The sequence below is a fragment of the Calidris pugnax genome, unplaced genomic scaffold, assembly GCF_001431845.1.
Source record: "Calidris pugnax isolate Ruff unplaced genomic scaffold, ASM143184v1 scaffold351, whole genome shotgun sequence".
Classification (NCBI taxonomy): Eukaryota; Metazoa; Chordata; class Aves; order Charadriiformes; family Scolopacidae; genus Calidris; species Calidris pugnax.
In genome coordinates, this window is record NW_015091067.1 from 271,613 (window position 1) to 296,177 (window position 24,565).

At 41.8% G+C, this 24,565-nt stretch overlaps 1 protein-coding gene across 2 annotated transcripts in view; it reads left to right on the plus strand.

Annotated features, from left to right (window-relative positions):
* TMEM108 (transmembrane protein 108) overlaps positions 1-24,565 on the plus strand; it is a 170,194-nt gene that overhangs the window by 87,752 nt on the left and 57,877 nt on the right. The gene's annotated exons all lie outside the window — the stretch shown is intronic.

Sequence of the window (24,565 nt, forward strand, 5' to 3'; positions counted from 1 at the left end):
GCAGCTATAGCTATATAAGAGACATTTTGGGCATCTGGAATGAGTTCTTTCACTGTTTGGTTGGTTGGCTGGTCTGTAAGAAACCAATGGCAAGTTGCACCAAGTTACTTAATTCCTATGAAATTAGTTTTCTTTTAGATGTCCTGTAGTTGTGTTACTTAAATTCACTTTTACCCCAGTTACACCACAATACCAAAAATAATCTCCAGAGAGTTCATTCTGCAACCAAGGAGGAGGAAATGACTTTAATGTGTTCCCTGTAACTGCTCTTTATGTTATAAGAAGGACCTGCAGTGTGGTTTTATTTGTTTGATTTGCACTAAAGAGGGAAAATTGCCACAACTATACAGAGAAGAAAAAACCCAAACCTTCAGAGAAAGTGTCAGAAGAGGATGTTCTACTTTGGGCTGAATGACCCAATGTCCTAAGCCCGTCTGCCTTCCTCATCTGCAGCTGCACCAAGTGGGTCCGTGGTGCTGCCTCTCTGATGTGGTGGCATTTTCATCCTGCCCACTGTGCTTTGAGCAATTAATTGAGGCTGAGGGTTATAGAGGGAAGTGCCCCATGTATGTACTCTTCTGAAGCAAAAACTAGTGTGGCTTGAACAAAGCTTTGGTGGGTTTTGCAGAAACAGTGACCAGCTGGAGAGACAAAGCTCAGCCTGTGCTTGTGTGAGTGTGCCTGTGGCTTAGAGGAAGAAGCGGTTTCATGCCCAAACTGGTGTGTTGCTATGGAGCTTGTCGCATCTTGGTTGAGTCCCAGCTGTGCCACTGGCCAGTAGTGATTACACTCTTCTGTGTGTTTGTTTCCCCCTCTATTCCCTACCCTACTCTACAGTGGGACTCTCGGACAGATCAGGACTGCTTGGCTTTGGGGCTAGAAGAAAAGACTTACATCAGTGTGTGTCTGATTTACAGACTAGTGGGATCTGTTAGCAGTATTTTTAAGTGTCAGGCCCATGTGTAAATAAGATTTTAAATGTAGCATATGTCTTTTTTTTGGTGAATTTTAGATGAGTTATGTAATCAGTCCATTACCATCCATATTCTTCTGCTGTGCTTTCCAAAAAGAACTGTGTGTTGCATCCATTTATGCTGATCAAGAATAGTATGTAAAAATGGCACTAGTAGCAGCTGCTCGTTTGAATATGGTTGTAGCTGGCTTGAATCTGATCCCAGTTGTCAAGAGGTAGACTTCATAAAAATTGCAGTGCTACGTTTGGCCCAGGACAGGGGCTCTGGGCAATGCTACTTTACCTCTAGTCATTCATAATTTATGAATAAGTAATTAAACATGTGATGTAACTGTAAAGAAGCAGTGCTTTCAAACTCTATCTTCAAAGATCCTATTTTATCTGAAATCTCTAAGACATTTTAAAAAAAAAAAAGACATAAAAAGATTAAACCAAAAAATTTGGAAGAGGCTTCTTAGTGAGAGCTCTTTGAAGTCACTCGCTAGATTGAGTTGATGAGAACCAATTAAAGCAAAACATGTGTCCACAATTTGCTGCCATTTGTTAAAGGCGCATCTTTATGGATGAAGTTTGTTGCCTCTGTAATGATGAAGATGCAAATGCCTTTCCCATGAGGCTGAGCGATCTCCATTTTTTATAAAGACCTAATGTGATGATTTAAGCCCTACAGCATGAGCCACAATATGTCTGCATATTCTGTAATAAAACATGCACATTAGAATTTACCATGCATGCACTGTTCACTAAAGGCTTCCAAGTTGCATATAAACTAGAAAAAAAAATATGGAGAAGGGTAACTGGTGAAGCCCTTGGCACGTGAGCCGTATACAAGACTTTCTTCAGACATCCATTTTCCTGGAAAATGGAAGGACTTTTATTTTCTGTTTACTTCCAGCACCAGTGTCTGTATGAGGCCCTGTCACCATAGCATCTGGAAGTACATGCCACTCTGAGTGTTTCTCTGTGCCATTATCACTTCCTTTATCACGATCATCCCTCTTTTCCTAAATATTTAATAGGCAGTGTGAGTTTCTCAAACTCCTGTCTTACAGAAGACCGAATTCTCAGTGCCTTTTGAAAAGTGCTGCATGGCATTGTTTCCTAATGCCTATTGCCTCTAATAGGGACCAACACCCACCAACTCCTGCTTCTAATGCCAAGTACTGCCTGTGAATAATTACATGGGATTAATAAGATAGTATGCACTGATGGCTCGTTTATACAATTATACACGGCTCGTTTATAGCAAGTGGGGAGGCATGGTAACAGTGCAAAAAAAGACTGCTGCCAGAAGCAGGGAGATAACCTGTTCTCTGTCCATAGTGGTAGGCAAGACGTGAAGAAATGGATTTATAGAGCAGGTAGCTTGACATTAGACATTAGGCAAAATGCTATAGCAAGTCAGGACACAGAAATGCTAGAAGAGGCTAGTCAGGAGGATTTTAGTCTGCCACTGAAGCACCCAGTGGAAAAAACATCTCTCAGGGGAGACAGGTTATCTAGATGATTTCAAGCCCTCTGATCCTGTGACCAGGAGGTTCTGTGTCCTCAGCTCAAAAGAGACTGCTTGCTTTGACAGAGGGCTCTCATTTTGCAAGAGCCATGTATAATTAATCCATGCAATAGAAATGTACAGCTGACATATGCTTAAAGGTACTGGGGATGGCTTGATACAGATCAGCAGAGAGTCTCTTCCTATCGTTCGTGAGGACTCAGAGAAAAGAAAACAGGAGTATCGTGCTCGGTTGGGCTGGTAGGTGTCAGCTTGAGCAAAGAGAGCAGCAGGGAGTGGTTATCCAGCAACAGATTCCATCTGGTTTGCTTAAAAATTAGAAAGGTAAACAGCCTCTGGGTACGTAGTGTTTCATGTACAAAGCTTTTTGGGATACTCACTGGGCTGGAGCATTTTTATTTGAGAGTCACGTGCCTTGGTAACAGCCTGCCCGTCAGGCAGCTCGCAGCAAGCAGTCCATCACCGCTCGCCTTTCCCCGAATTCAATTAAAGGCTGTTGCTTCAGTTTCTCAGCAAAAACTTTGCCGTCTTGAAAGAAGCTGCAACTTTCCATTTTGTGATCCTTTCCTGGAAAACAGACCTTTCTAAAGAGAGCTTTAAAAGCAAACTGCTGCACCTTATAAAGTAACTAAATTTAATATGCATTTGCTTATGAGATGTAGGCTCCAGCGTCCTTGCTATGCCCTTTAGTGAGATTTCAGCTGCACACACAAGAGAGTGCGTTTCTGCTCACTGCCTGGATAAGCACAACTCTGTGAATCGGATGGTTCTTGTGATTCTAAACCTATGATTGTTCCCATGAATAGTTTGCAATATTTATTTTAAATTTACTGCTTCCGTGAACATTCTTGCCCTTAAAGACATTACGGTTTGGTAGCGTTTCACAGATTGCACAAACTCATTAAAGAGTTTGAGGTACATCTACTGGGATGCGGATGTTCTGCCTTGTTCTGCCAAGAGCAGGTAGAAATTTAGGGCATAGCAGCCATCCCAAACAACTAACATATTGAGAAAAATTCTTCACTGTTCTTGCAGGTTTGCTGAAACACAGGAAGATGTGGAATAGGCCTGGGGCTGTAGAATTTCAGGTCATGGTTTAAGTCCTTGACTCTGAATGTGGGATAAAAAGCCAATGGATGGTTACACTATTATATTTGCTCTTTCTATGGACAAACAAGCAATTTGTGTCTTTGCATGTATCACTTGATAGTCTGCTTATGTTCTTGGCATTAAGGACCTTCAATTTCATACTTATACTGATCCTATTTGCTCTAGAACCCTGTAGATTTTTCTAAAATTAATGAGAACATGGATAACTTTCTGGTGTTCCTACTCATCCAGCATTCACACACCAGCTGTGGGACAATTTGTAAAAAAGTGTCCATGACAGTTATGCTAGAAGACCAAGAGAGGTTAAATACATACATATAAATATGAATGTCTATTCAAGTTGGAAAATGCTGCAAGAATTTGGTCTTAAAATTTCTTTCTGTCTTGTTAAAACAATAACTTGATAGGTCCAAAATGAATCCACAATATTATTTCCATTTTATGTTGTGAATTATTTGTGTTTTGGACCTGAAGCAATCCCCACTGTACCGCAATGTATCTGTTTAATCTTCTATTTTAGATTTAGTATTGTTTGCCTCAAGCTCAGAGGGAGAGATTTTAGAGGGAGAATGAATAGGCAGGAGTACAAATTTGACTTTTCTCTACTTTCCCTTTCAAAAGCCTATTCATCTGTCTCTAATAGAAATGAAACTTCAGGAACAAAGACTTAGAAGCTTGTGCAATTTCATGTGTCTGTCTTTGAGACTCAGCAATGAGTCAAGTGGAGGAAGAAATGTTATTGATGTGCAGACAGGAGCCTAGCGACCATGGAATATTGGTCTTACTGAGTTCAGTGGCAAAAATCCCACTGACTTTAGTAGGATTGGGATTTTACTCCCAGCCTTTGTGTTCCCTGCTTGCTTTAATATGTTGCATTATAAAACAAAAATATCCTGTCAAACATTTATTTCCTTCCCCGAAGCTGCCTTTCCTTGCTGGCTGTGCCTAAGAGACATTGCTATGTTTTTGACGATATTGCAATCAAGCCCTAGTCTGGCAAAGGCAGTTAAATATGTAAATAGAACTCTTAGCAGCAGGCAGACTGCTCCTGTAGCAGCCACTGGCCATAGGCTTGGATCACTCTTGGACTGCTTTCTGGTAATGCAACATAAGAAAAATTTTATGTCAGCCCAGATGCTGGTGTCTAATGTCCATGAATTACCCAAAGCCTTTGAACTCTTCTCCCTCCACCCACCCCTTGGCACTCTGCATCCCATTATTTTTGAAAAAACAAGACCTAGCTGTGGAGGTTATCCCAGCTTCGATCACTCGTCTGTGTGCCCATTGTAGCTCACTGCAGGCTGTGTAAATAATTTAGAAGAAATACTTATAAAAACCAAGCTCATTGCAGGCTGTCGAAACAGTTCAGAAAAAAATACATATAAAACCAAGTGCCATCCAACTTGGCAGCATGTGGTGGGTATTATCCCTGTCCCATCTCTAAATAGCAAAGATATAGATGTCCTCTCTAGTTCTGCAGTAGATCTCCAAAGAACCTGAGTGTATGCCAAAATTTAAGTAAATTCAATTAAATGAAAGACTTCAAAACTCCACCTGCAAAAAAATTTGCTGTGGAACATCATCTAAGTTAGCCTTTGGAATAAAGCCATTGCTTCATAAAGCAGTGCATCCAGCTGGTCTTTTATTTTGAAGATAGACATCTGCAAAATTTCCTTGACAAATCAAAGCCTATAGATAATTGGTGTGAATGTATTGTTTTGTAGTATATTATCAGTTTAGACTATGTATATCCTCTAATGCCTGAAACCTCAAGGGCAGGATATGCTCCCAAGGTCTGGAAAAAGCCTACAGTCTCATTTCACATGATTTTTTTCCCCACGTTGTTCTTGGATAAGAGGAGGATGTTTGTTATATGTCCCACAAAGGATGTTTGAAAAGTGACCTTGGCAGGAAGAATACTCTACCCCTCCTACAGTAATTTAAAACCACATCCCTTCAGCTAGAGAAGGCAAGAGAACCACAAGCCCAAGGCCATGCTTTCTTGGAGTGGAAGAACCAAATCCCCATGCTGGCTGGTTGTGTCTGTTGCAATGTGCACCATAAATGACCAGAAGGAGCCCACCACTCAAGGTTTTGAAGGACAGCTTTCCCGTCACTGAGCTTTTCCTCAGTACTGTGATGATGACATGGTTCCTTTCACTCAGGACCAGGCCCCTGTCATATCCAGGGACACGGGCACAATTCTGGGGCCAGGTTTTCCAAACCAGCCAATGTGTAACAGCTCGGTTGGGCACTCGGAGATTTCCCTAAATACCTAAGCAGGTTAACCAGGTGTTCATCCAATTTTCATCTTAAAGGTAGCTGAGTATGAACTTTCTGCAGGAGCCTTTAAGAATTGCAGTAGGCACGGCTCTGATATGGAGTGCCAAGATACTTTGGAAAATCTGATCCCTTTTCTCCCAGTGTAAGGGAGCAGACTTTGTTTCCAGACTATGTAATACTGTGCAGAACAGAAGTCTTTAGCTTCAGAGTTGATGAATAACAATCAGTGCTAAGACTGAGTTATAAAGAGAGGGAGAAAAGGGGGGAGGCACTGCATCAAGTCCACATTTCCATTTCCTAGTCAAGGTAACAAATGCTTCGTACTCAGTACTTTTTATAAAGTCACAGCATTGTGCAGACATGAACTAATTAATTTAGGTTCCAGTAAAATTACGTAATTAATTTAAGCCTCCAATTTAGAATGTTACAGCTGATGAGCTGATCTGTCTCATGCTCTAGGAGAAGCATTCTGTCCTTTCTATACACTCCCGTGTGCACTTGGTCCACAAAGGCTGCTCTTGAGTGTTCACGCTGCCGTGCACCTTGCCCTGATTGGAGCAGCTTTCACAAGACGTAGCTTCCCAATTCTGCTATAACAGATTTCAGCTGCTGCAAGAAGAAAGAGGAAAAGAAACCTTTCTTGCATCCTGTCAGTGAAGGGATCATCAGGGTAGGAAGCAGTGCAGGTTGGGGAGAGGTGACTGGATAGTCCTCTTAACAAAGCAGATATATTAATTTCTTATTGCAGGTATAGGTGCAATCTGTAGATGTATTTCCTGTACCCACTAAAACATCTGCATAGATCAAATTTACTGGGTGCATATTCTGTATTTGCTATACTGTTGTTCTGACTCTGTACTGCTGGTGCATATAGATATCTTTCAAGCCACTGCCATCATCAGTAGAAGCACGTGTCCAGTCCTGTGACAGAATAAAGTGTGCTCTGCATAGAAAGCTAAAATATTGCTTAGATGGAAATGTTCAGACCATACAACAGTCTCTGTCTCATTGTAGTCTTTAACCCGTGGACCTTCCTTATTGCTAGAAAGGGAACAAGCAATTCCCTCTCATCCCTGAGGAATATTGGTCTTAAAGAACTTGATAACCAATGTCATCAGTAGTTATGAGTCATTGTAGGACAACCTAAAAGAGTTTGAAAATTTGTGCACTTATACAAGACCTCACATCACATTTCGTTGTGGCTTTCAGAGTGAACCCTGGAGTGTTAGTGACAGGACTTCAGTGTGAACGGCATGAAAACAGCATGATTTCTGGCCAGATTATATATTCATTTTGTAAACTACAGGGCTCTGTTGCTGCTGGAATTCCTTTGTGGCCAGCCTGTGAGGGGCTGTCAGTACTTTAACATAAAGTTTCTAATTCTTTCTGCATTTGAAAAAGGCACTGCTGCTTGACGTTAGCAGCCCATGGGAAGGAGGAGGATGACTTTGCAGTATCTTCTAAAGCATTAGATATCAGTGGCTCCTGTAGAGGCTACAAATTCATTATGGTATCACAGCTTCTCATTGCTGAGGGCACTAGCAATTAACATACAGACACCACAATTAAGATGTCAAAGAGAAGAAAGTGAAGATAACAAACAATGAAAGTACCTGATAAATGGACAACAGTATGCTTGCAGGGAAAACCGACTTATATTTGTATATAGGGAGTTAATTCAGAGCCTTAAAGCATAGCGAGAGAAAGAAAATGGTTTCAAACCCTGTGATCTTCTGGCCTTGTCTTGGAGGTAGAATGGAGCAATTATCTCCTGTTTTATGTCTTTCGCTTCAGTAGGGTTCGGCAGTGTTGTTTCCTTAGAGCAACTGGCCATTTCACCTAGTTCAAAGCTGTTTTCTTCTGCTATGTCAGGAAGGAAGAGCTGGTTTTTTCTGGTCGTGGCCCTATACATGCCTGAGAGGCTCATGTCAAATCCCTGCCCCAGGACCTACTTCTTAACACTGAGGTTGTGAAGCATAAAGTTAATCACATTACAGTCTGTGCTGCACGGAAATGCCCTGACAGTTATTAAGGATGAAGCCTGCATCGGAGAGAGAGAAGGAGCAATAGGTGTTTAGGGTAGGAGGATGCTCTGAGACCGATTCCCAGGAGCAGACGAGGAGGATGTGCCGGAATGGAGTAGTTGCTATGACTTAATAGGAATGGACACTGGCAGCTTTTTTTTCAAGCTGAGCAGTCCCTTAGGAGAGAGATCATCTACAAGATAGAGTAACAGGGCCCTGGGCCTCGGCTCTGCGTGTTGCAGCGCATCTTTCCTGGCCCTTGGGAGACTGATGACTGGAACCATTAGTTGCAAAGTCACTACAAAGCGTGTATGTGACTGACAGGAGATCAGATACAGATCCTCTGGCCTCTGAGGTGGAGATGGCCGGACTGGAGACAGCATAAGATGGAGAATGCTTAGCGTACATCTTCCAAGGTCCTCTCTCCTTGTAGTTTACAGAGCCAGAGACACCTGGATTGAGTGGTGTACGGTGTGCATAGGCTTGATTAGCTCTTGTTTCAGGAAAATCTGTTTCAGAAATCAAAGGAAATTTTGAGGAAATTGGTCTTAATTGTTATTGGGAGCATCTACTGAGCTTCTCCTCTGGATTGCAAGGTGCCTGTCTTCATTGGTGTTTCACAGTCTAGAAAATAACCGTCTTTCTTGTGGAGAGTGATGATGTCATTTGGTGACTTCATGTGGCTACCTGAAGCCCCGAGAAGTGGGCTTCATGTGGCTACCTGAAGCCCCGAGAAGGCCACTGTCCCCTCCTGTGTGTGTTTCCTGCTCCTGGCCTCATGTAAAATTGGCAGGGCAGTGAACCCAGCAGCTGGGAAAGCAAGCTGTGGGAAGGCTGTAGCACCAAGGCCACACTGGGACATCCTGTGCTTTATCCTACCAGAGCAACACGCGCTTCCCGCAGTGTTTTTCTCTGATGTATCAAAGTTTTCAGCATTATTCCCCTGGTTCGCGGGCTCTGTTGCGATCCAGAGCTGCCAGGCACAGTTCAGCTCAGGTACTTGTGCTTCTCTGGGCTGGCCGTGCTCCAGAGCAGCCCCATCACAGAAAGAAGAGCTTGAGGGTTACATTCAATTAGCATAAATTGCCATAGGCCCAAAATATGCTGTAAAGCCAGTGTGGATTGTTAAGCCTCAAAACACGCTCCCTTTTTCTTGCTGCTTTTCCTTTGCTGGCTCTGTGGAGGAGAAGAGGCTTAGAGCCCATGTTGTTATTCTCAGAGGAGGGATGTCCCTAATGCAGCTGCAAGAGTGAGGCTTAATCTGCCTCCTGACATCGGGGAGCCCTTGGCCACTTGTTCCTGTCACTGCATTTCTCAGTATCTCCTGTTCCTACATGTCTCATTGTTTGAACTGCAAGCATTTTTGGGCTAGGGGTTGACTGTATTTGGATGTGTTGTTTGGTGCCGAGCATACATTTGGCTCTTAGTTAGTAATTATAAAAATTAATAAGAAATACCATATGGCTAAAAATATTGTAACTCTCAAAAGAATTGTTGGGCCATTTATTTTTCGTGCATATGAGCGTGTGCCTCATTTAAGCCAATTATTTTTCTATTAACAGGCATTGGTTATGCCATCCTTCTGCTTTTATTTTTAGAAGTATACAGATTATTACAGCAAGTGTGAAGAATGAATGAAAAAAGAAATCTGTCTCCTAGTACTTGTCTTTTAAAATTAAATTTCCTGGTTGAATAATCCTACATTTAATCCTCAAAGGGATGTGTCCCCTACAGGGAACGTTCTGTGCACCCTCAGGTGCTGGCTGTCAAAATGTCATAGGATGGGACATAAATCCAAATGAATTCCTGAATCCAAATACTCATCTGGAAATCAGGTGATTGATTATGATGTTACCAACATTTATCCTAACATATTTAATCACAAATGTGAGGGTTATGGAATAGAGATGCGTTAGCCTCAAATTTTAATTCGCAAGTTGTATTCTGCTTTTCAGACAGTGCAGCAGCGTTATGATAGAGTCCCGTGACTTATGGGAGAGTGGGAAATCTCAATCCTTGGTGTTTCAAGGTGAAATTTTTAGGTCTAGCAGAGATAATGCTTTTCAGAATGGCATGGACAAGTGTAAAGCCTCTTTTGTCCTGTGGATTGAAGGGATTCAAGCTTTATACCCATGGAGGAAGGGAGATGACACATGGTCCTGCTGTATCTCCAAACTGCACATTGTGTGTCCCACTTTTTGGACTGGAGGCATATTGTCCCTGGCTGTGACAAGAGCTTCTGTTCCTGTTCAGTGACTGTATTGACAGGAGTGGTCTGTTGCTGGGCCTGTGATCTCACGCAAAGGATGCGTTGGTGGGTGTTTGCTCTGGGCAGCACCATTTGCAAGGGCATGAGACTCAGACTGAGCGTTTGGCTCACCTCGGTTCTTGTATCTTCAAAGCAGTATTTGCAGTTGATCTTTAAAGTAATGCGTGAGCTCATAGAGGTGTGTTTCTCCAAAGTTTAGCTGTGAGTAGAACATGATGTAAGTACTTTCATGCGGTATGTCCATTTCCCAGATAATTTTGGAAGAACTATTTCAGAGGTGTTTCAAATAGTAAGTAGATATTGTTGAAAGGCTGTGACTGCTGCCTTCTAGCATGAGAACCAAAGCACAGATAAGTAGATTTTTATTTAAAGAATGATCTGATATGCTGAGGGAGGACCTGGGGAAAAGGTGTGTACAGGAAGATGCAGGTTTGCAGGTTTGTGTTAGTATTTTTTTTAAAAACAATCGAGACTGTTTTGTGAGGTCAAGTTGTTTTGTGGTGCCAGATGTATAAAGACATCAGTTGTTTCAACCTCAGGTGTCACTGGCAGATGAATAACAAGATAGTGAGAAGAATCGTCGACTGATCAGCAAGGTTGACTTTTACCAGTCAGAGAGCTTTTGGAGATTACAGTATAGCATGAAGAATTTATCAAGGTGATTTATCCACAGTGCAGGGGAATACATTACATCCATACTCTGTCTCAACTAGTATAGAGTGAATCTCAGTATCTACAAATGTATTATTAATGTTACTTTGGAAAGCAATACGTTTTTGCATAGTTTCAACATCCTTCGTGTTCATGGATTTTGAACGTAACTCTAAAACTTGCAGTAAATCTTCTGCTATCGAAACAAATAAATCTGGGGAAAATATTAATAAAAAGACTTTTAAAAAGGATATTTCGTAATAATGCTCAGTCAGCCTTCCTGCTGCTGAGAGCCTCTGGCTACCAGAAAAGGAAATCTCTATAAAAGAGACTTCTGAAAAAACAAAGGGGGGAAATCACCTATTTTTATTTTACCTGTGGCAATGTCTTCTTGTTTTGAAAGCTTCCATCATGAGGTGTGCTTTGTAGAAAAGACAGATGGAGAAAAGGAAGCTAAAAAAAAGGCAATGGAGGGGGTATTGTTTCATGTTCCATACACAGCTTTTCCACTGCATCCATCAGTTCTTGTGCTCAGAGGGAAGCAAAAAAATTTACTAAGTAGAGGGAGGAAACCAAGAGCTTTTTTTTTTTTTCATGGGAAGTGATAACAAGACAACCATACTAGGAAAGACTCTTCAGCTTCTGTGTTTTGTTCAGTCATGGGATTGGTGAGGGTGAGTTGTTCTCTCTGCTTCACAGTGTCAGGCAGCTCTGCAGCTCACAAGAGTCACTATCTGAGCACGCTCATGTTTGACTCCTGCCCAGATTCACGGGTCCAGGTATTTTATTGCTCAGCATCTATAGCCAGGGATGAGTTACCGAAAGAAGAAACTCCTTTGCAGCCACCGAAGGAGGATGCACACCTCAAAGTTCTGATTGTAGCATTTCTGGGTGTTCCTTCTGAAGTGCAGAGGAAGGAGCCTGGCAGAGGTGCCCGTGCGGCAGCTGGCAAGCCCTTGGGAAATTGCCACCCAAAGGAGGAGAGGAATGGAGCGGATGAGGGTAGCTCACCCACCAAGGGTGGGGAAGATTGCTCTCATATCATTGCAGTTCCCTGCCTGTCAAAGCTGTAGTAAGAAAGAAAATGAAGTCATTCCATGAGGCTAGTCATCTGTGGCTGCTTTTTCATGCAAGACAGAACAAAACATATTTTCTACAATGCATCTGTGCAAGAGTAGGAAACAGTCATCAATGTGGCAGGGAGAAAATTTTTCCCTTTATAAAGCTATAAGCTGCAATGGCTTCACTTTGACAGCCCTGAAACGTACAAGACACTGAATCGAGAGCTTCTTGGGTTTGGAAAATCCAAAACTGTGGTAGCTGTGGACTGAGTTATGGCAGAATATTGTGGAGTCCTCTGTTAAATAAACTTTAGAGATTTACATTCTTAGGTTTGCTTTTCCGAGTAAACCAATATGTATTAGTGTAGCAGGCAGTATTTTTTATGCAGGAAAGGTAGGATGCCAATAGTATTTTATTTTTTATTATATAAGATCAAAAATGCATTAATTTATAATGCATATTCCAATTTTAAGACCCCGTTAATTTCAATGAATTGCAGGGTTTGGTTTGAAGGACGAGTGTTTTAATGAAGGCATAAATCACCAGACATAAGCACCTCTTTTGCCATTTTCATATATAAAATCTGCAGCTGCATTAGAGGTTCATTGCTACCAGTCATAGCGCAGTTTGCCACTACTGAGGATGTATTTTCATGACAGAATCAGGAGCTTTGTCACTTACATTAAACTGTAAGAGTTATAGATTGGGAGCAGTATGTATCCAGGGTGTCCAAGAGACAGGTACCTCATAATCTACTGAATTTGCCACATGGTTCAGTGTTTTAAAGTATTAATTCATTTTTATTCCAATACTGAATCCATTTATCCATTGTTCAGCATAAGAGAATGTCAACCTGTCTGCCGTGCATGCATTAAGCACAGCTACTAACCTATGGCACGTTCATCAGGCACCGTAGATTGTTAACATATTGCCTCTAGGGCAAGTTTGCATATAAACTGCATCAGTCTTGTTGTTTCTTCCCCTTCTCCAACCCTACTTTCATTTGTAGAGGACCTTGGTGCTGCTGGTTGTCATAGGAACATGGTAGGCTTATTCAACAGGAAAAGGAGAGATGCATAGCTTCACCCATAACTCGTTCAGGCTGCTACTTCCAGGAGATGCCCATCAGCATCATCAAGAAGCACAACATGGAAATTCATCAGTGAATTTGCAGTTGCAATAGTGTTCTAGTGAGGGCAGTGGCATTTCAGTATTCCAATTTCTAGTCCCAAAGCCCCTGCAGACTCCAGCAAGGACAGGGAACCTGTACTTTAGATGTTCTACAAACATAAAGGTGATGTATCCATCCAAAGTCTGATAGACTTTTGTGCCACTGTTGCCACAGTACACCCTGCTGTTCCATGATCTCATGGAGAAAATATAGCGCAGTGATACATTTGACAAAATTACTGCAGAACTTCTCAAGTAATTGGTGGGGAGACACTGGAGTTACCTAAGTATATCTCCTACAGCCTTCACAGAGAGGCAGAAGCTAAACTGTGTTGCAGATGGCTAGTCTTCACCCCTGAAGAGCGCTCTGTGGCACAGTTTGGAGATGATGTAAAGGAGGGACCTTGGAAATACCTGTCTGACTGCTACTAGAGTATTCTTGTCAGCAGCCTTCTAGCTATTTATTCAGCTTTGAACTGAATATATTTGTGATGGCTCCTCTCTACAGCCCATTTTTGTGATGGAGGGGATTTAATGGGTCTCTTTTTAAAAGGAGCCTTGCGTAGTTCTAAGTATGCTAAAAGCACCCTTAGGCTGTTTTTAATGTATGTTGGGATTGCAATACTCTAAAACACTGCTGGCAGTGATGGAGCACCTGCGGTTTTCATTCCTTTAATTTTATTTACTAGCATTTGAACAAGAATTAATCAGACTGTGAGGAGAATGCTGCAAAGTTTAGGTAGAGTTGTGGCTACCTAAGCTGCTTCCCTCAAGAAACAATGTCTGTTCATTCCCCTGTGACCATGTCTATGGTGGCAGTCACTACATCAAATGCTTAGCCCAAATGAGTGAAGCTGATCCAGCTCAAGAGAAGATCCAGAATGTGCAAGGAAGAAAAAAAGCATATTCTAAACTTTTTTTCTTCAAAAATTATTGTTAGAACTGAGATAGAAATCATTAACATGCTTTGGTAAACATGAGGCTCAGTAATTTGTTGACCCATGGTCAGTCAACAAAGCAACAGTATAATAGGAACGTGGAAGCACTGGAAGTGAGGACTAATTTCTAGTATTGTTTAGGAAACATCTCACACAAGTGAACAGAGGATGCAAGAGCATGAAACGTGCTGCATTTACCCTGTAACAAGAAGAAAGATGTCACCAAAGGGAAACCCTGGGATCTCTGGTGCTCTGAGTGACACTTCCAGGTTTCTTTCTGAATTCTTATCTTTCACTGTATGAGCTGCTTGGTACCAAATTGTTTCCTTGCCATGAGGAACAAGTAAAAGTAGTTTATCATTAATGCTTTTGGAGGCTCTATAGATGGTATTCTGCCTATAGTTTTGGTAGAGTAAGTCCAGTCACACCATTCAAATTTCTTTGATTCACTGAATCAGGTTCTCAGTACACAGAAGTAAGTGCATAGTTAGCTTGGTTTAAGTCACTCCACTGAAATAAAAATATATAGAGAGAGTAATTATGTATTTACATATTATATTAGTAAAATATGGATATGGTACAGACAAGTATGACAGATATAAACCAATTAGTTACATGGACTGTGACGGGCTTTCTCGTGTCCTTCTGTCAGGGTTCATGTTGTTGAAAACACTGTTCATTCTTCAAAACCTTTTTTTTATTAGCTTCAATATATACAGTTTATACAACATATGTAGTGCAGTGACATAAAGAGCCCAGTGACTGTCTTCACTCACAGTGTCCTGCCAGAACTGTAATGGGTTGAGTATATAGTAGTTAAATTAGACATTTTGTCCTAGTAATCCTAGTAAACTTTTGATTTCACCTGAAATCTTTGCTTGGAGTGCTTCTTGCCCGTGGTGCCTGTAAAGTTTGTAAGTAGTTCAGCAGTTTTGTAAGTTGTTTTAATCTTCTGGTATACATAATTATAAACTTAATAATACCTGCAGTGGAAAAAAATCCAGCCTGGATTAGTGGCTTAGATTCAGAAAACAGTGAAGAAAAAGCAATTCAAAATTCAAGTTAGAACATGGTCAGATAAAGCTCATCTTTCAGACATCGTTTTACTGGAGTTAATAAAATATTGCTACTGTATTGCAAACCCGTTGATTTAGTAGAACATTTATTTGCAAAAACTTAAGCTAGTAGGTATCCATGAAAACATCTTCTTAAGGATGTTCCTCTTGTTTTCCACATTAGTGGAAACATATATGGGAGGTCTGTGCAGGTCCTTTTTCACATGCAGCCACTCAGATGAGTACTCCAACTGAAATCCCTCAAGTATCTCTTAATTTATTTTCTGGTCCTTGACAACTTCTTTCTCTTGCTAGTACAGACATTTAGGCATTGCCAGAAGATAGCTGGTGTGATCAGCTCCGGAGTCTCATCTTGGTTGCTCTGATAATTTAATTTTGAGGAGAAAAAATGTAATTCAGTAGATCATCTTTAAATTTATACTGGTGTTAAATGTGATTTGGTTTCTTCCACACCCATTCCAAAGAGAAAACTGACCTACTGAATTATTTTAATGTTTTCAAATCCCTTCTTTGCTGCATTTACTTTAAATTTTGCCTATTTACTGTAGTCCTAGATACTAAGCAGCTACCTAACTGGTTGATTGTCAAGTGAGAGACCATCAGTGGACACCTGGCAGGACTAGGATGCTTCATAGGAAAATGATCCCCTGATGTATACCAATTTTGCAGCCATACGAGCGGTGCACAGCCCAAGGAGGAAAGTTGGATGGAGAGACAGATGGATGCCTCTGGTTGACTTCTCTGTAGGTGCAGGAGGAGCAGATGGCAGGCGTGATAATGTCCAGCCATATGATTTTATGAACCTTTGCCCCCTCAGCATGGCTGTGAACAGTAGTAAATAAGGCTGGGGTCCTGTGAGTTACTGTGCCATGGCGCAACGTGCTGCTCTCAGCACAGCAAAAGGAAAAAACCCGTAGCCTCGCTGCTGTGCATCACACAGTCACAAACATCTCTGGTAATTCAGACACAGACGGAGTTATGAACAATTAGAAAAGAATGATGTTCTGCATTATTTCTTCTTCTGAGGCTCTCGTGTTTCATGCAGATAAACCAAACAGCTCTTAACTCATTAGTGAGATCCAGAAACAAATCACCTTTAACTACTTCTGTGCTTGGTGTACTGTAAGCATTTGCCATAGGCAGAAATAGATGGTGTGACCAGGTGTGCAGTTGGTTCCTCTGCCTGTTTCACAGGTGGGAAGCCAAATCTGTGCAGTGAAGAAACTTGCGACTTACTTGCAGACCTCAGCAAGTCAGTGGCAAGCAGAGCTGGAATGCTGGCTCCACCAGAAGGCCACCGGGCTGGGGCAGTGCCATGCAGCCAGCCTGTCCACAGGGTCCAGGCATCCCATAACTGGGAGCTGAGCTGGAAGCATCCGGTTGGGGGTTTAGGTGTGGCTGTATGATTGGACTTGTGTTGTGGAAACATCTGGAAAACAGTCTTTTCTGTGTAATTCCTCATTGTTGTATGTTTTTGGTGAGTGTGGACCCAAATTTTGAAGTTTGCCTCAAAGCATTTTTTTTCCTTGACTTAGTTCAGATGATGACTGATCAAAGCAGGAGAATGATGATTTGATCTGAGATTGCTTTCATTTCTCTGGGTGATGGCTGAGTAGTTCTCCTTCCTTCTTGGATGAAGTAATGCCTGATCAGGAACAGACATTAATCTCAACTGAGAATATTTTGTACAAGGGAAAATGGAAAGAAAATGAATCCAGGCTTTTTTTTTTGCAGCTCTTGACTCACTCACTTCTTCCACAGCAGAAAGAACTGAGTGTTTTATAGGAAGGATCTCCATTGTCCTTTTTTTGGTCCCAGCCAGGAAGAAGCTAAAAGGCTCGATATAGCAAAGTGCTAGATGTAGTGAAGTGACTGTGACAAAGTGACTGTACAGTCACAGGGTATAGTGACCAGGCTAATCTCTGGTATGAGAGTCCCACTGACTGCTGGGGAGCCCTACATTCTCCACATCAGCAGTCTTGCCCTCAGTAACGGAATAATATAAGGAAACCTTAATTTCAGGAAGCTCCTTCCTCTCTTCCTATGAACAGACCCATCAGTCTCTCTCTCACCTTTCAGGAGCCACTGGAAATCAAAACGTACAGATAAACAGGGCTGTTTAAGGTGAAAAGGGTGACGTTACTACAGCCAGAAGAGGTGTTCTCAGATACAACATCGTTGAGGTTGTGCCACCCATCCTCAAGTACCAGGGACGCGGGCACAAAAGTTGAGGAAATCTTTCTGTAATTTAGCATTTCTAGGGATAATAATAGTCCTGTTGTGTTCAAGCAGAAAGGCTCATTCATACTCTGTACGTAGGCATGCAATACCATCCTAGATCCTAATGCATTCAAAATCTAAACATAGGGAAGATAAGCAAAACCACTGTTTTAGCCTTGGAAAACTAAAACAATGTAGGGGTTGGCTTCCCCAAAATTCTAGGGAGATCTTGCAGATCTAAACCCCACCCTCAGTGCTAGCCCAGTGTTTAGGGGCAAGTTCTTCACTCCTCAACCAGTCTAGCTCACTGAACTGGGGGAAAAATGATCCTCTTTCTTGTCTTCAGGATTCTAAAAGAAAAAAACTAAGCGGCAAAGAGTAAATGACTTGATTTTTATTTCACTCCGAACTGTGTGGTAAGTGTAAGCCCTGCAGATAGGTGCTATGTAAGTGATTAGCACTCTGCTCACGTAGGGAGCTTATCTCCTGGGGAGGCAGAAGTCCCCTGCTGTTTCCACATAATCACGGTGGCTTTATGAGGGAGCAAAGCAACACGTTGTTTCTATTCAGAAAGGCAGACTTTCTACTTATTACCAAAGTGGATGAACTATGGTAGTGCCTTGTTGAGCACATAGTAGGACATCATTGCTTGCCACAGGACAATGCAATAGGTATATTTCTTTCCCCTTTTAGTGTACACTGAAATATTTGCCCTTGCTCTTTACTTGTTATCTTTATTGGAATGTGACATAATTCTGGAGTATTCAGCAGGTAGACTGAGCGCACACTGAAAGGTTTCTGTGCACCTCTTCCTTACTTCCCCTGGGAGAGATGAGATTGAGAGAGAATCATTTATACATTTTGTCCTATTAGGAATCATAGATTCAAATCCCCCTTGTTCATATTGGGTGTTTTCGGCTAAGTTGGGTTTTCTTATTGTCTCATGTACTTTTCTGACAGAGTTTCTTTATCTTTCATGTATTTTTCTTCTCCTTCTGTGGGTTCTCTTTGCATCTCACATTTGCTTAGCTCTCAGACCCTACCCAGTGGCATTACCGTGCTGAGTAGCACCCAGCCAGGAGGGATGTCTTGGTTTAAGCAGGGCAGGGCTGAGATGTTGTTCTGATTAACTGCCCACTTCCTTAGTGAAATTTTCCATTTAACCTCAAAAGACTTCATCCATCTTTTGCCCCTTTTCCCCAGCCCTTCACTCTGCCTTGCCCATGTCCTGTGCAGAGATCTGAGATGTGCAGTCACAGCAGAGCTGGTGGCCCTAAGTAATGTGGTGGCTTAATGTCTTCTTGAGGGTTTTCTTTATAAATTGAAACCAACTGCCTTTCAGCAGCGCTGTCAGATGAAAAGGCCTTTTAGAGTTGGTGAGCTTTAGCAGGAATGGAACCACTTATTCTGCATGAACCTGAGTGTGCCCTGGAGGCTCCTCAGAATGAGCACATTTGAAGAAAACAACAGTTGACTTTTCTGAGAAAATACAGATTTCAAGTCCGACCAAAGCATCCTCTGTGAAACAGACTTGGACCTGCCCGGTTCCTCTGGTTCATATTGATTTGCAAATAGCAGTTAAACAAGCTTTCATGCTGGCCCTTGGGAATCATCCTTATAACCCAAACCCTAGACTTGTTTTTTTTGTGCCATATGTCTGAAGAGTTACTGGCATGATTAAGACCTTGCATGTATGGAGAGAGAGATAAACAGGGGTTTGCATATCAGTTCAGGAGAGGTGTCCTGCTCTGGCTGTGGCTTCTGGGAACATGCTTGGTGCATCGGGAATACGTGAGAAGATGTTTGGCTGTACCAGGAATGAGCAGGTACTGAACTGTGAGAGAAAGGATATTTCTTCTAACCTTCTGCTTACGAAGTACCACGTGACCGAACACAGTCATACTCATTAATTTGATACTCTGCTATTAAAAGCTGATTTTAAAAAAACCTGCTTGTTAGCACAGAATCACAGACACTGGAAACAGAAGAAAAAATATTAGGACATATACTCTATTTTTACACTCTGCCAATTGTCTCCAGATGTTCCCACATCATATTTTCCAGCCCTGATATACCCCTCTCACACCTCAAAGTTTAAAAGTTGCCAAGGAATAAGAATTTAAGGTCTATTATTATCTCTCCCAATACCTCATGACTACGCAAGGTATGAAACCTAAGTTACATAACACAGAGCTCGAAATTGTGGAAAACCCCACAATTGTTTTCCCTACCTCCTATCTCTTCTTTTCTTCTCATCTGTATGTCCGTGGTTTTGATACTGAGCTCTTTTTATTTCACATTGTTCCACTCCTGGTGTGTTGTTCATGTGCTGATGTAAAATGCAATGGGGCAGACACCCTAGTGCATTACAAAAATTGTCCAGGGAAAGTTAGAGGTTATAGTAAGTAGACTACATCTTTTGGAACTTTAGACGTTATCACCTGATATTGATGAAAAACCCGATTAGGAGTGAACCTCCCTTTTTGTTCCTTCTTGACACAAAGCTGGAGGTAGCTTGAAATGTATGCCAAGGAACCTTTCTAACAACAGATTAATATGTTGCTTCATATATATAATAGTTACTACTGTCTACTGCCAGTGAAAAAGCACATTGCACTTCTTCCTGCTGATAAGTTGATGAACATTTTAAAATGATGGTTCTTAATTTTTCAGCGTCAGTATTCAGAGTGAATGTAGCTTTGTAATGAGTCGTAACATATCACTTCCGGAGCTGGAACTGTTGCTTATGCGTTGCGCTGGTCAAACTTAGAAGGCATTTCTATTTGTTCATTTTCATTTTTTTCTGTACTAGAAGCACTAGCAATTTTAAATCAAACCTCAGACAGGCACGAAGCTAAGTTGTAACTTTGAAAATGAGTCATTACTATGGCTCTTTCTATCCTCTCATAGCCATATATTCGGTGGAATTTGATTACTTTCTTTCCTTGCACTCTTAATTCTCAGGCTCTAAACTCCCACTAACTGATTCAGTGCTGCCTAATGTTCCGTGTCTCTCTGCCAAAATGACTGTGGTGTCCCTTTGCTGGCCAACCAAGAGCAGAGTCACCGGCACCGGGTGCTAGCTCTACAGCGAGAAGTAGGTATGCTGTATCCCCTTCCATGTACCTTCACCTCCCTTCTCGCTAGGTGTTTCAAGAAATTCATCTTGGAATTTGGCAAGGGAACGGGAGATCATACATGGGCAGATTCCTCTGCACAGATAGCAAAGCAATTAGTTCCTGGGTGCTAGCTCTACAGTGAGGAGTAGGTATGCTGTATCCCCATCCATGTACCTTCACCTCCCTTCTCACTAGGTGTTTCAAGAAATTCATCTTGGAATTTGGCAAGGGAACGGGAGATCATACATGGGCAGATTCCTCTGCACAGATAGCAAAGCAATTAGTTCCAATTTAAGACGACAGTCATCCAAGCTGCTCTGCATGGAGCCAAATTGAAGTGTACCCAAAGCAGATTGTAGGATGTGAGCCTAAATTTGAAACCTCAATAGTCTTAGAACTTCTTTTTTTTATTTAATTGTTATTTACAATTTGTTTATTTGGTAGCAGTTCTCCCCTCCTTCATCAAGCAGAGCATTTCCATTAAACTCAGCCAGCCAACTTGTGTAAACGTGGCAGAATCAAGCTTTTGATTTTAGTAATAAAGAATACATTTATGGGACATTTTTTCCACAGCTTAATGCCAGCTCTTCTTTCCACCAGGAGAGAACGGCTGTTCCATGACAACTGGAATAGAAATATGGTTTTTCAGTTGAAACATCCTAACAAGACTCATAACAATGAGGCCCACTCAAGACTGATGGGAGGGAATTGGTGATTTTGAATAAAGTGTTCCGACAATTTTAGACGGGGCTATTTTCTAAAACAGTAGGGCAGCAAGTCTCTGAAAACCCAAATACAATCAGGCAAAGAATTTACTTCTGCTTTATAGCTGCTAAATTGAGTTATCACTGGAGGGGAAAAAAAAAAACAACAAACCACAACAGTTTACCCAGAACATTGATTCTCTGTTGTTGTCAAACCCCAGCTGTTCTGTAAAAAGGAATAGTGGGGTCAACACATCACTCTCGTTCCACACCATGGAGGATCAATACCTGCAGTATAATTCAGGTACTTGTAATTACAAGGTCTTGGCAGCTTTGCCTGCAGGTTAAATGACAGTCAGTGCCAAGTTAGTAGATTTCATTTTCCTGAAAGCTCCAAAATGTGGGGGGTTGCTTCTTTTCTAACAAGAAGGGATCTTTGATTTCTGGCATTTTTAAATTGTGTACTCTGCAGACTGGTCGCTCTACCGAGGGTGGGTGTGTGGGGTTCACCCTGGTACCACGCACACCAGGGAATCACATTTCTTTGCTTCTCGTGCATCCTGTAATTAATCCTGTTTTATAATGTTAAGAGATTCTGTGGATCATGGTGCGAATGGGGAAAGGCCTGTCCAGTGACCGGGACTGATTTCCCTTTCATGAGAAGGACAAGGCTGAGGTTTCCAAAGCAGCAGCATGGGCTGGTGGGTGGGATGGCAGCTCTGGAGTCACATCACCAACGCTCCAGCAGATGTGCTGGAGAGCTTTCAGGTGTGGGTTGCTGCTGCTCCTGGGTTTCAAGTGCTGTCTCTAAATTCTCACCCGCATCAGCTGTCACTGTGGATTAAATTATTCCTGTTCTTATGTGGCCGTACAGTGGGATGAACCGTATGGCTCCTTCTGTACCTGTGCACCTGCAGGGAGGCATGGCTGCCCAATGCTCCTGCCAGGCTGCCGAATTACAGCCCTCCTCCTGAGCTGAGCACAGGCTCTATGATAGATATTTTGCCCCTGAGGAAAAGCTACAGCTATCATAGAGATAGATATTTTGCCCCTGAGGAAAAGCTAATGAAAAAAATCAGGCGTTGGTAGGAGATGTGGTTGTCCATGAAGTGCTGCCCTTCTGCTTGGCATTGCCCCTTCCCTGCAGGTGGATGCGCTGCTACCGTCAGCGAGGTGGAGGGCAAAAGCACAGGTTTGGTTGGTTAATGGAACTGCTGTGGCGTGCAGAGGCCAGGTGTAGACAGTCAGATTCCTTGGTAGCAGTTCCCTCACTGCAGCCAGCTTTCGGTTCCTGGGTCCGGCTGAGCTCCTGCTGGGCAGGGGAGCAGATGGGCTGAGGGCTTCTGCTTTACTCCACCACTGCTTGGCCATTAGCAGTGACTGCTGTTGCTGGGAGGAAGAGGATGGTACCCAAGACAACAGAAGCTTGGTGGGGACCCATCACCCTTGTATTGCCGGGACCTGCTTGACTGGCCCTACCTATGAAATAATATGGGCAGCACGTCATGTGAGACAGTGCGGGTGCAACTCTGTGTGAAAAATGGTGATGTGGTACTAATCAGTAAGAAATAAAATCAATGTGGTCTACTGCCCCAAGAGACCCCTGTGTTGGGGCAGCTGGAGCCCCGCTGTACACAGCCCAGCTCCTCACGCTGACTCCCAAGAGCCCTGAAATTCATCTAGTGGGTATAGACTGGGTATCGTATGTGCATCAGTTTGATTTCATCAGTTTGGTATTTATGGGCGCTGCTGAGTGGTCCAACTTAGAGAGCATTAAGGAGCAGGGGGAAAAAAACCCTGAGTTACATTAGTTTGTGGATTCTGAATGCTTTTCCTGACTTTCAGTACAGATTGTGGCACTGGAAGTGTCTACTGATCTCCTTCATGTTCATGTTGAAAGTTTTATATTATGGTAAATATTTCACCCTGCATTACAGGGAAGAACAAGTAGAGTTCTTGCCTTGATCTACCTATCCAGAACCTCTCAAAAACATGACATCTGCCTAATATCTGATGTGCACTTCCAACAGGGTTTTCCCTGTCTTTGGAACGGTGCAGCAGCTCCAAGAACGTAGGTGTCTGCCATAATAGAACCTTCATCTGGAGGGACTTAGAGCACAAGTAGATATGGAAAGAAAAATTCCTGAACTTTAAACAAAGATATATTATTAATTATTGCCAGTGATGGAAACTGAGAGAAAATCCTTGGCTCACTCCTACAAAATAATATTTATTCTCCTGCCTTCTGTTTCATCTGGAATAAAAAAGCATCTCTAGCAGCATCTAAAAATCATGTTCTGTATTGACAGAGAGGGAAGTGTGCCACCCAACAAATAACAAATACAACTGTCAGCAGTACCCAAACCCTACAGTCTTTTAGAGATCTGTCATCTTAGAGTTCACTAGACCAAACCATACATAGCCGATGAGACCAGATGAGGTAATAGATGAGCTACAGGCTGTCCCTGCTGTGGACAGCTGGTAAAGTCATTTAATTTTTAGCTGGAGATTTATCTGCAGACTTCCACTTAAACGTCCCTGTGTACAGAAGCACAGAAAAAGATTATCTATCTATCCAAAAATATGTATCTATAATTCTTACATATTTTAAAGAATAAGAACTTACATTTGAGTCAAAGCGTTTTCAAGCTTGTGTTGTTTGTCCTAATAAAATATAAATTGCTCAATATATCAATTTCACAAAAAAATTGAAGGACAGTGTGATCAACGTAACCTCAGATTTTCCATATGGATCAGGAATAAAGCTGTTCAACAAAATGGAGACATCTTTCAGGAAAAATATTTTTGTTTTAAGTTTGAAATTTCTGTAATCTCTCTGCAATTATGGGATAGACAACTAATTGATTGGAATTTTGTTTTTTAACTTACACAGAAAATCAACCCTGGTCCTTGTTTTCACTGAAATATTTGCTGTTGGAATTATTTTGCATTTCCTTTAGCTGGGAATGCCTAGGATTGGATTTTCAACTAACTACATGCAACAGAATGAGAAACAAAGTTTACAGGAGTCCTTTGGATCTAAATCAAGGCATTAGCAATTGTTACTGTAAAAACAAAGGTGCATCCCCTCTTGGCAAATTCCTGTTATTTGCTTATCTCATATGCAGCTCTCTGGTGTTTTATTTGAAGAACATTTATTGATTGTTCCTCATTAACAATCATGTTGTATTGAATGAAAAGAGTCAAGTCATGTTTGATATACTGCCCTCACACCCTTAATCTTAGCACATCCATCCTGGTTGTATTTTTTCTCCACTGCTTCTACACATTAGTTTTAATGGACACTTTGAAAACTACATGATTAGAAACTGATTTAGCTTAGTTCGTTGTGAGTTGTTTTTTTTTTTTAATAAGGGAAGAACTTTTATATTGTAGGAACATACCAGCTCATCCAATTTGACACATCTAACATCAAGCTGGGTTTATCTAATC